Below are 13,260 nucleotides of genomic sequence, written 5' to 3' on the forward strand. Positions count from 1 at the left end.
ACAAGGTCTTTTTTAACATAGTAATAAGATGTGAACATAAGAAATTAAACAATAAATCTGATGACAAAAGTCGGTGTCTGTGTATATGACGTTACACTGTCACAGTGCATGTCCTCTTCATCACCCACACTGCTTTCCCCTGGAGAAGGCATAGTGTAGAGTTGAACACTCATTCATTCTCTTGCCCCTGACCTTAAGCTTTGTTGACGGTGATTGAGAAAGCCAGCATTAAAGAATCATCACTCTGCTACGGTGCTGCCATCTGGGTGTAAAGGTTGCAGGCTATGGCAGGTCAGTCCTGGTGTTTTAACCACCCTCTTTGGAGGCATACCAAGCAGCGAGGAGTCAGCTGGACCTTAACGCATTTAGACCTGAGCTCGGTTCTACAAAATGTCTTCTGAATCTTGACAGTTTTCTGAAAAACCTATGTTTCTTATATCAGTGGTTCTCATACTATTTCATGTCAAGGAACCCTGGAATCATAATGTATTTGGCCTCGGACCCCCATCTATTGGCTGTCAGACTGTACTCTGTACTGTACTGCCTCTCACCATGCAGTGTGTGAGGCTCAACAGTGCCACTTTGTCACCTGTGACCACCAACCAGACAGACAGACAGACAGACAGACAGACAGACAGACAGACAGACAGACAGACAGACAGACAGACAGACAGAGCTGTTCCTTGTAGTGGCTGCACCACTCAAAAATACATTAAAGGGGCTCCACCATGAATTTAAAATCAAATGTATTATATAAATGTTTCCCTTTGCTTTAATATACCTATTTATACCCACTGAAGCCTAAACAACCACTCAAATCAAACTCATGTAAGAGCTTTTTCTTGTGGTGTATCTGGCTTTCAAGACAAGACAGACTATTCATCACCCTGTCACAGATACTATAGCCACCCACTCTTGGAGTTAAATTGATCCATTTTACTTAAGGGTTCATTTAATTGTGGAGCCACACTCATCTATCATTTCCCTGAGTCAAAACTGGAACTGGCTTGTGTGAAAATAATGCACAGGTAGCAAGTAAGGTTTAATCAGGTAAGGCAGACTCAACAATGTTTTAAAATCAGCTGATGTAAAATCTTCATATATTTCATACAATCATGCAGCAATATGTTACAAGACAACAACAAAACCTTACTTTCTCTGTCAAGTCCAAATATAAATAAATGAACAACAAAATGATCCTAGTTTTGTAAAAATAAATGGCCTAATGGACATTTGACATCATTTTTGTAAACCTCTTTACTGTGACTATCGTTAGTGGAGTCTATAGTATATTTAAAATGTTTTAATTAAAGAAATGCTCCAGGTGAATGCCATTCATTCTCGGACTGGGGCTGGCCAGCCTTTAGTGAAAAGAATAATTATTTTGTTACATTTGTGGCTTGGGCAGTGTGCATTTTTTAAAATTCTTTCATGACATTTCACCCGGGTATGCGATAGGCCAGATGATGATATTTGTGGGGTTTTTTTTTACCTATTCTGAACGGGAACCCCTTTTGGTGTTTTAAGGATTATGTTATACTTTAGCCATTGATAAATAGCAGATCTACAAGCTCATAGTGCGGCATCGAGTGCCACGCTACGAGCTTGTAGATCTGCTATTTTTATTTAATTGTGAAAATGTGGCGCAAAGCTTTGAATATATATTCTTTCAGAGCGTTTTTAACTCAAATCTTCGCTTCTGCAGGGAGGTCCATGGAACAACATATTTTCAGATGGGGGTCCGTGGCCAAATACAGATAATTCTGGGAGACCTTGACATGGAAAGGTTAAGAACCACTGACATATAGAAACATGGGTTTTTCAGAAAACTTTAGAATTTAGAAGCCTTTTTTTAAAGAATCGGCCTCAGGTAAAAAAATGAAAATAAACAAATCAGTCTGGGTCTAGGACAAGCAGGGTATATGATGATGGGCATGCCTGGCCTGCTCTGAATGTGATGATTACGATGATTAGTGACTTCCTGCTACGAGTGTGGCTGTACTCCTAGATCTGACATCAAGGAAATATCTAGCCCCTCTCGGAACCCTCCATAAAGCTTTTATGAAATTTGGATGATCGCTTTATGTAGGGTTCCTCAACATTACAAAATTTTCTAATGCAATTGTTGGAACGCGGATATAAACAAACTCCTCGTTTAGTCGGTCTGCGCGGTATTACTACATTTTTTCCTGTTATGGTTTCCGAATGTGCGAACTATAAGTACCTATACATACCTCTGAGAATATCTCCTGTGTCGCGGAAGCCGTTAAGTATTTTTAATCCATGTTTGATTAAAAATGTCGCTTTGATTTCCTCTTGTTTATTTACCGTTTATTGTACCGCCTCCCGATGTGCGGTTGGCTTTGCCGGCTAACGTCATAGCTATAGCACCACTAGCTAGCCAGATAGGCGGTACAATGAGGTGTCAATAAACAAGGTAGGAAGAAGCGACATTTTTAATCAAACATAGATTAAAAATACTTAACGGCTTCTGCGGCACAGGAGAATTCGCAGCGGTATTTATAGTTCACACATTCAGAATAACTCAAACAAACAGAAGCCCTCAAACAGCGCCGCAACGACGTATCCGACGTATTTATGTTTATTTCTGTTCGGTACCAGGTGGCACCCGACCGTGGAATAGGACCCAATGGGGTAAAGTCTACCAAATGCCAGAACTTTAGTACCATTTGGGTTCTGCTTGTGGGGCTAGGAAATATCAGAATCCTGGAATCAGCAACCAGAGAAATCAGGCCAAGTTCTAACAGGCAATCCCAAAAACCATTAAATTGTCGTGACCGTTGTTGTCAGTATAGCAATTCCCCCAATTGGCCAATTCCCTCTCAGTTCATATACTTGTTTTCCTTTTTCTCTAAAATGGGCCAATTAAGTTTCTTCAGCAGAGAGAGACTGCAATGAAACCGTACAACTTCAACTTCAAAGAACTTTATTTTTCCTTTCGGAAACTTCTTTTGTGCAGTGGTAAAAGACAACACAACACATACATACGGTACACACGTTGATATAACGCTGAGGATAAGGCCAACCAGGCCGAAACGCGTACGTTGTTCACTCTCGTCAGAGGTAAATAAAATCATGCGAAAAGGACATGTAAATGAGTGCTGGCATTTTCTTCAGTTCACCCTATACTTCAAAACAGACATATCTTTCTTTTCTTCATACCAGTATGTTTTGACAAATGTTGGGCACGTATAAACATCTTGTTTGAATTGTTGTGAAATAAGGCTTTCTAATAACGTATCCCACATACGAGTGCCCAACAGCAGATGTGAGTTCTGCTACTGCTGGATCCACATAATAGCCTACACTTAGTGGCCCAAGCCCATTAATATCCCAAGCACAAGCAGATCACACAGCCGTTGAGTAAACTATACGCTAGGGTGGTGGAGGGATTGTCCTGTTTGTCCAAACTCTGGTCAGATTTCCAGAGTGTTCAGACAAGCAGGTAGTTGAATCATTCTCCTGCACCCAGTTTACATTCCCCTTATTAGTCATATACAAACAGTTGATACACTTACTGTATGGCTAAGGCGGGGACAACAATGGTCATATGGATTTGGGGCTCTCATGTATTTCCCCCCGCATTTTTCCGAGGTACCTGGGGGCTCAATTTGTTTTTTAACCTTCATACTGTAGATGATAAATCCACTGAGAAACGGACCTTTGCTCTCCACGGTCAGGTTAGTATCAGTATCACGACCCCACTATATAGATAGCCAGTCCATCTTACTGTAAAGGTCAGTATCAATTCCTATTGAGTGTCTGTGGAAAGGATGATGACATTTTGGGAGAGTCCACCTTTATTTTGTTGCTCTTCTAAAAGAAATGTGGTCTGTGTGAACAAATGGGACTTTTGGATTCCTGATTATATATATATTTTTTTGGCTTTTGTGCCTTTATTGATATAGTTACAGTGAAGCCGGACAGGAAAGAGGGAGAGAGAGAAGACACGCAAGCAAAGGTCGTCATGAACGGGACTCGAACACGCGACGTGCTGTCAGGCCAGAGCCTATACAGTATGTGGCATGCGCCTGGACCACTAGGCCAGCGGGCGCACATATTCTACTGGGAACAATCACATTGCTACTGATTCAAAACTATCTTAAAAGACTGAATGCCTCTTCAGTCATTATGGCCAACATGGATTGCATTCAATTGTCAGTGACTGATACAAACAGCAGTATTGTGCTCCCAGGCAGTGTCAACCTGATTCATGCATCTACACATAATCCCTGATTCCTAATGTGTGTCTGTTATACCTGTAGTACTGCCCCTTTAAGGGTAGAGCATAAAAGGGGTGGCCAGGTTTGAGGCCTCTGTTTGGCAGAAGCCTGATTTGAGTGTTTGTTTGTTGCAGACCTGGAGGCATGAGGTGTGGACAGACACTGCTGTAAGAAAACCTGAATCAAACGTTGATGCTTTGATAATTGTGTGTGATGTTTTGTGAGGGGGAGCTGGGATGCTGCCGCAGTCAGTAAAGGGTAGGGGAATGGGTTTTAAGAGGGCTTTGTTTTGACATGGAGACAATGTTGGTCAACTGTTAGCCTAATTTATCCAGAGAGAGAGAGAGTCCAACATACACAGGCTGTGAGGCATTGAATATATCGACTGGATATATGTTTTGGCATTTGGTTATAGTTTTGCTATAGTTTGTATAATGTGATGAATTTGTATTGAGGGGTATAGTCAGATGTATTGTGTGATCTATTGTAGGAGCATAACTAGCCTAACCTACAACCTTTCATTGTTTTTCCCACCGTGTCATATTGTATTTGACCAGATTGTTTGTTGGGCCATGTGCTAGCCGCAATTTGCAACACTAGACTTTCTTTTATATTTCTTTGAATCTAGAGTTGCAATACCCTCCATTGACAGCCCATTGATCAAATTGAAACTCCCGATCTGCTTGCATTAAACAATGTTAAACTCGCCAACATTGCAAGCTGATCTTTCAATCTGCGTTGTTTCATAACAATCAATCATCATGAGCTTTTCTGTCAAGAAGTGTTGGAGTTTGGAAGTGCTGGTCGAAGTCACTGATAGGCCATGCGTACCACATACCACCTGTTTTGAATTTGCACATAATGCAGAAGGCACAGAAAGTGGGCAGAAAGTAGCTTTTTAGTTTGCTGTGATTACTTTTAAGTACTTTATTTACGTTATTTGCTCACGGTTTCATGTATATTTGTTTTGTTTATTTGCTGTCTATGTTTAGTTTGGAGGACCCGATAGCAGCCAGGAGAATGAGACTAGCAGGACACTGCCAAAGGCATCAAAAACTGCCAGCCAGCAAACTGGTGCTCTGGGAACCAACACACGGGCATCGATCACGAGGACGCCCCGCGCTAACATACGTGGATGTACTCAAGAGCGATGCAGGAGTGCAAAGTACCAACGAACTGGCCGGATGTATGGAGAATCGGGATGACTGGAAACGACGATGGAAGGCTCGTCTGAGGACGACCTAGAGAGAGGTAGGCCCTGAAGCCTTCACCTTGTCCCTATATCACTAACCCCTCTGACGTTTTCGTTTTTACGGAGGGTCCCTTATTCCCATCTCTCCCGCGCTAAATGGTATACAGACGTACATACCTTCGGAAATGGCCGTGCTGCGCTTTTTTGATGGGGGTGAGATGTTTCAAAAGAAGCATATATCGGCAATAGGAGACAACGGAAACTTAAAAAAAAAAGAACATTTTGGAGTTATGAGGTTCCCTCCCGACAGCAGAGATATACTGTAAATACGTGTGAATTCTGGTATAGTGCAGACTGCAGACTCCTGCTCTCACAGAGCATGTTTTCAGGTAAACCCAATCAACATCCACTCCTAAAATTAAGTGTCAAATTTACATATGGCAAATTGGAGCTAATTCATTTACAAGTAGACCTTCGGTAGTAGAATATGTGTGAAATCACTCCTCTCATTTGCTCAGATAATTTCCATCTCAGATGGCAGTAGAAAGAAGCAACAAAATACATTAAATTGTCAGTGTTCGCTGGTCCATTTATAAGTTATGTACAAATATCCAAATGGGCGTTGAACTTGTACACTGTTTGAGTATAATTAACACTCAGGAGTTTACGGCGTAGTACAATTTCCAAGCACATTTTTGTTCATATTATATACCCACAAGTATAGGCCTTCTGTAAATTGCAAACTCCTCCAACGGAGCATGTTTTCTGGTAAACCCAATCAACACTCCCTCCTAAAATTAAATGTTAAATTTATAAGACAGATTTAAGCTAATTAATTTTAAACGCAGACCTTTCCCCAATTGCCTTTCTAATTAATTGAGTATCTTGTCTCTTCTGCAATGTAATTGTATTTGCTTCCTTATTTTTTTACTTTAGTTTTATGCCTCCTAATGTCATTTTATAATTGTGTTTCCTTTGCTTGGTGTTTTGAAAGAACATTGAATTGCCTTGTTGTTGTTGGCTGTACAAAAAGTTGCCTAAGAATACAGCAGCACAATTAACCCATTCTGACCTGAGATCAGATTCATACGAGGTTTCCACTGGACACACACTGGTCTGATTAACCCATTCTGACCTGAGATCAGATTTAAAAAAATGTCAGTCGCTCTTCGATTTTTCTAAAATAGCAGACCTACAAGCTCGTAGCGCGCCACTCGGTGGCGCGCTATGAGCTTGTAGATCTGCTATTTTTCAATAGCTAAAGCATAACATGATGCTAACATGAAATTGGGTGCCCGGTCAGAATGGGTTAAGGTCTACCAGCCACGACCGCCTGCCGAGCTTGATTTATGGGAAACAAAACTAAGGACGCAGACGTCATGTTAAAGAAAAAGGCCTTGTAGCTTTTACATCCTTCACTGTACATTCTCACTGTTTAGATTAGATTTCCTTTGCGTCTGGATAACATTGCATCAATCCAGTTCTATAGCGGGTATAGCGGCTGAGAGAAAGTAAACGATGGCTGGGTCAGGAGTAGTTATCTTTCTCATAATGATGTCACTGTATTTTACTTTGCATGAATGTATAGCCGCAAAAAAAAGGCCAGTCTGAGCGACTATACTCCCCCCTAGGATTCTCTAATTGGCCCCTCGCCTTTTGTGCAACATATCATTCAGCTCTCCAGTTTACAGTGTAGTAAGTTAAGTGAACAAAGTGAACAGTGGTCATCTCTGCTCCGTTCTTTATGCAACATGGGTAACATGACAGGCTGAGCTCATGCTCATCCACGTGTCTCGTTAAGGTCAAGGTGAGCTAATCTGGATCAGGTGTGCAAAAGCAAGCATCAAGGTTAATATCCTATTATCACCTGGGTGAACTCAATAATGAAAAACAGGAGAACATACATACGCGCATACGCACACGCACACGCACACGCACACGCACACACACACACACACACACACGACACACACACACACACAGTGCTCACATATATCTCACAACACATATAGTGTTCCGTTGAGAGCTTATAGAAATGGAAACTTTCGCTACTTTTGTGTCACACTGTCATTTGCAAATTAATAAAGTAGATGAAATATGGAAATTACAACGTTATAATGCAAAACTAACAAGATTGAGTATAAAGACTATACATTCCATAATGTAATTGGTTTTATTTGTCATATATTTCATATTTCACACTTTTGGAAAGATTTTAATCTCTCCGTGAAGTGAAATCATTGCTAATATGGACAAAGTCGTTTTTTGTTTTACATTTTCAGAGCCTGGAGAAAAGGATGGCAGTGCTAATATTAATCGGAACATTGACATTTAAACCTTTATTCTGCATTGCCAAAATAGTAATGTTACGGTACTATAACCAGGGTTTGATTTGTAAAAAGAAAATAATACAAAAAACCAAATGTGGTCAACTTAAGCCCAATACTTCTTCATCATTATGACAAATAGCTAAAATAGATGATTTTGAACCACACACCACGCATTGCATCACAATGTGTTTTGAGCTTGTAGATTTGCGCATGCGCGCACACACACACACACACACACACACACACACACACACACACACACACACACACACACACACACACTGATCTAACCACTAACCACTATTTTTGATGCCTTGGCTGGTCTCTAGAGTGAGTGCCTCATGGTTGCATTATTTGAAGATATTGATTCTGCAATGAGGATCACAAGAGCCTGCAATTAAAACAAACTAAATGTCAAGGAACACACAATACTCTGTATGCTTGATAACACTTGCGTGCTTTTAACTAGAAAGGAAAGGACACAGAGAATAACAATGCGAGAAGAATGAATGTGTCATCAATTCAGTTCTAAAAGATTTAACATAACTTTGACCGGGGTGCCCCGCCCCCTCCTTCTCCCCTCTAGACCTTGCTGAATATAGCAGATCTACAAGCTCACAACATATTAGTACACATCGCATCACGTTGTGAGCCTGTGGATTGTCTTATTTTCGCAGACTGTTCACCTCTCACGGGATGCTATAGGGCTGGGTTAACTTCCTGAAGTTGTCCAGATTCATCAGATGAATTCGATTAAAGCGTATTGTTCTCGTACTTACTCTGTGTTATGCCAGCTGTCTGACATAACGCTTTGCCTTGGTGACAACACGATGCATTGCACAGAGTGTGCACTGCCGGATTTAATTCCAGATAACATTTGTATGTGTTTTGCTTAAACAAACTTAGAAAGGCTTGCGGTGGTGTGGAAAGTTTCCCTGTGGAAATTTGAGGAATTAGTTTTGTATTGTGTGTGTGTCTGTCTGTCTGTCTGTCTGTCTGTCTGTCTGTCTGTCTGTCTGTCTGTGTCTGTGCGCTGGTGAAATGTCGACATTTCAGATTATCTTGAAAATATCATTACATGAAAGTAGATGTGAACAACATTATAGCACACAGTTGTGTTCAAGTGTCGAGTGTAGTTTCGCTGTAGTGGAGCTTTATTGTGTCTTGTACTGTATGCCAGATCAGATGTCATACTGTACCTGTCCCACATTGTGCCGACGACGTCACACATGAGGAATTTTACAGTGAGTGGAGTATAATCACTTTTTCATCTCTTCTGAAAAGTGGCCTGTCAAGTTCAAGATGCACGGTCATCAATCTCAGAGACGCCACCAAGGCAACAGTCTTTGACTGTGTGACGTACATTCACACTGAAACATGGCCCTGTCCCAAAGACAAGTGATTTTTATAGAACATGTCATGTCTGTCTGCCTGTTACAATCACACCCCCATAACATTTAAAGCTGTTCACACTATACTGGCTTTGAGTTTGTTGTCTTTTTATATTTAGTTTTACTTTACTAGACCTGTACGTGCCCGTCGGCCATCGGCCTACTTGAGAACGACGCAACTTGGGAACCTAATAATAATACCCGTTGTCAACGTTTCATAGCAGCCGTTTTAACTATCTGTCTGTGTCCCACATGGAGATCTCTGTATCTGCCGGACGGTCTGCCTGTGTCTGAAGAGTGCAAACTGGTGTGGTTAAGTAATCAATTAGCAGGTGTGGGGTTGCCATGGCAATCAATTGGCTGGGGCAGAGGCTGGAAATTGCACAGGTGAGGGGACTTTGTCTCATTCGGCCCACTGGCAGAGCCTGACCAGAGCCTTTTGTGGTGTTTCTGGAGAACCGTGGGTCCAAAAAACAATAAAGCAATAGCAGTAAGAGCAAACGGGTTTAAGAACTCAACCAAAGGCAAGAGTAAAGAGATCTTAGAGGTCTTAGCTGTGCTTTGAATATGGCTACGGAGTAGGATGAAAAAGCTTCCTATCCCATTTTCTTGTTCTCACTCAGTCTGTGTGCTTTAATTAAACCGAAAGGGTAGACGCAATGGAATGCATAGATAGTTGAGGACATCTCTTATCGCAGTATGTATGAGAATTGCTTGGTTGCTGCTATATCTAATGTTTAATTCATGCACATTTAAGCACATATGCAAGAGCTGCAATGATTCTACATGCCTCAGCTACTTGAATCACTATCAATGTTATAATGGATTGTTACGGTGGAAGCTTTACAAGGCACTGAACTGGAGGACATCCAATTTGTAGCTTTTAGTCAGCCCAGGCCATCAATCCATGAGAAACGCGTACACAAGTGTGCGCACACATTATATACGCAGTGGTGGAAAATGTGTTACAAGTATCAATTCAAAATGAATATTTACTTATAGTACCAAAAGTAGAAAGAATGTCCCAATTCACAAGGTTTCAAATGTAGCAAATATGAAATGTGTAACAATCTTTTTAAAATGGCCGATCTACAGCTTGGCCGAAATGTATAGGACTGAAGTGGGTAATGTATGTTTGAACCCCATTTATTCACTAAGTTAATATACTCCCACTAATCGGTCTGTCTGTCTTCTCATTTGCTGCAAGCTAAATCACTCACGTCCACAATACAATCAGGTGGTTCTTAAGCAGCCATTACTCTGGTTCACTCTACATACTATAGTTGACGGTGGTTGTTCAGATGTCAGCGTTCAAATTCCCTCCACCTCCCAGGCCTCCTCCCTGTGGTATTGTTTAGTTCTGTAATGGGTGATTCTGTGATTGTACTATGATATGTGGTACTGTATCTAGTTCTCTTATGGGTGATTCTGTGATTATAATGTGATAGATCTGTATGATCTATCTGATTCTTGGTCTTCCCATCTGGAGATATAATACCCACGTTGCTTTGTTTATGTCTCTATGTGGGAACAGAGTTCCTGTTATGACTAGCTCGTTCATGTCGCACATTTCGCACAGTCTTTCTCCGTTATTATCGTTCTGCTTTCCGAGCCCGTGCTTGCCCATGACCCTTTCATAATCTTGGTGTTCATCTCCTATACTTTAGCATTCATGTCTCTTGTTATACAATCAACATGTCGTGTTTGTTTCCGACTGTCCAATACATCTTGAAGTACGTCTCACGTAGAATTCGTCCTTTACTTGTTCTTCTGCATCTTCTGTGGGTGCATAGATGTGTATAATCTTATAAATGTTCTATATCTATCTATAAATGCACCATGTGTCTGTCTGTGTGTGTGTACTAAAGGGACACCGAGAGACGGATATAGAAATCTCCATATATTGTACAATGGCCGGGTGGAGCATGCAGGATCTCCAACTTCCATCGTTACATGAACCGACAAGCAGACTTAAGAACTACAAACTGGCCTTAGGCTATACTTATACACGTCAAACTCGTATAGGCTGGAAAATGGCACCCAAAGTGGGCAGAGTTAATCCCGTAATTTACGCCATACGTTGCTGTGCCCGTCCTTCATAATGTCTTAACCCATTCTGACCTGAGATCAGATTCATACGAGGTTTCCACTGGACACGCACTGGTCTGATTAACCCATTCTGACCTGAGATCAGATTCTAAAAAAAATGTCAGTCGTTCTTCGATTTTTCAAAAATAGCAGACCTACAAGCTCGTAGCGCGCCACTCGGTGGCGCGCTACGAGCTTGTAGATCTGCTATTTTTCAATAGCTAAAGCATAACATGATGCTAATACCAAAATGGGTTCCCGTTCAGAATGGGTTAATCTTCATTGTGCACTTGATGTGATTTTATTTCATGTGAAGGACTGGGTGTGCAGCTCTGTCTGCAGCCCAGAATGCATCATGCATTATATAGTCAGATGGAGGGGGGGAGGGTGTCGGAGTGACGGACACAGGGTCAGAGACACACTATAGAGACAAATGGCAACAGTGACAAATGCAGAGACGGTATAGCCGGGTTAAAGTATAGGCTTAAAGGTATCACCATCGCTCGTCATGGATTATTCACAACTTCAGCCGTGTACAATGTACTCTGTACATGCCTTTTTTTTTGAGTGGTGCAACCACTCCAAGGAACAGAAATGTCCCTATGTCCATCCTGTCTGTATGCCCCTATATGTTTAGGGTACCAACAGGGGGAGCTGTTGCACCACTCACTTCAGACAGGTCTGATTTTATATCACATTTAGTTTACATTCTCTCCAAAGACTTTAGAAAGTTGCCAAACTTACCCAAATTATATATACCCGCATTGTTAGTAACTTCAAACTTAATTTCAACACGTGTCCCTGCAGGTTCTGGTGACAGTTGTCCTAATACTTGAGGGGGGGGGGGTCGTGCTTTTTTATATAGGCCTATGTGTATTATACAGTATATATCCAGTTTCATAAATATTTTTTTTGCCATCTCTCTCTGTCTCTCTCTCTCTCTCTAAATGGTAAATGGTGCATTTATATAGAGCGTCGCAGTCCCGCTCCCTCGAGAGACCCGGAAAAGAATTCCCCGTTCATTTTCCTCATAGACTGTTTTTGAAAGTATTTATATTTAAAGACGTTTACACCGCGGACAAAGCCAGCTCGAGTTGTGACAAATCATGACAATAAACACAATGTTTTGGGCTGATCAAATAATTAGAAAGAAGAAAAAAAAACACAGCAGCCTCAGGTTGACAGACAGATACAGAAATCTCCATATATGGGCATATAAAGGGAGAAAATGTTCAACAGGTCAGACTGGCGGTGCCACATACTGTTATCTTTCTCTGAGACGTGTATGCGTGTGCGTGTGTGTGTGTGTGTGTGTGTGTGTGTGTGTGTGTGTGTGTGTGTGTGTTTGTGTGTAGCATTAGTAGTAGGCTATACTACTTCTTGTCTTCTCCTACTCCTATAGGCTACTACAGTACATACTTGTTATAAGATCCGAAACGAGTCAAAGTATTAACCCATTCTGACCTGAGATCAGATTCATATGAGGTTTCCACTGGGGACACACTGGTCTGATGAACCCATTCTGACCTGAGATCAGATTCTAAAAAATGTCAGTCGTTCTTCGATTTTTCAAAAATAGCAGACCTACAAGCTCGTAGCGCGCCACTCGGTGGCGCGCTATGAGCTTGTAGATCTGCTATTTTTCAATAGCTAAAGCATAACCCGTTCAGAATGGGTTAACAATGACTATTGTGTGCTCCTATGATGAGGGAGAACACAGTTTTGTTTTGCTTTCCCAAAATAAGCATTCAATAGTGAAGTTAAAACCAGATGATAATGGAAAAATCAGGCTGTGATTTTTTTTTTTTACCTCTTTTTCCGAGATGAACAATATAGCAATTTAGATCCAAGCTGAACAATGAGTGGTCAAACTGAGGTTATTCTCTGCAGATTAGGAGCGACTGATGGCTTCCAGGCAGAACAAAAACAAAAAGCAATCTTTTAGACCCGAGGACGTTTCTACAAATGTCTTCTAAATCCTGAAAGTTTTCTTGAAAAATCCACGTTTCTATTAT

This window comes from Protomyctophum bolini (genome assembly GCF_963924005.1).
Source record: "Protomyctophum bolini genome assembly, chromosome: 16".
Taxonomy (NCBI): Eukaryota; Metazoa; Chordata; class Actinopteri; order Myctophiformes; family Myctophidae; genus Protomyctophum; species Protomyctophum bolini.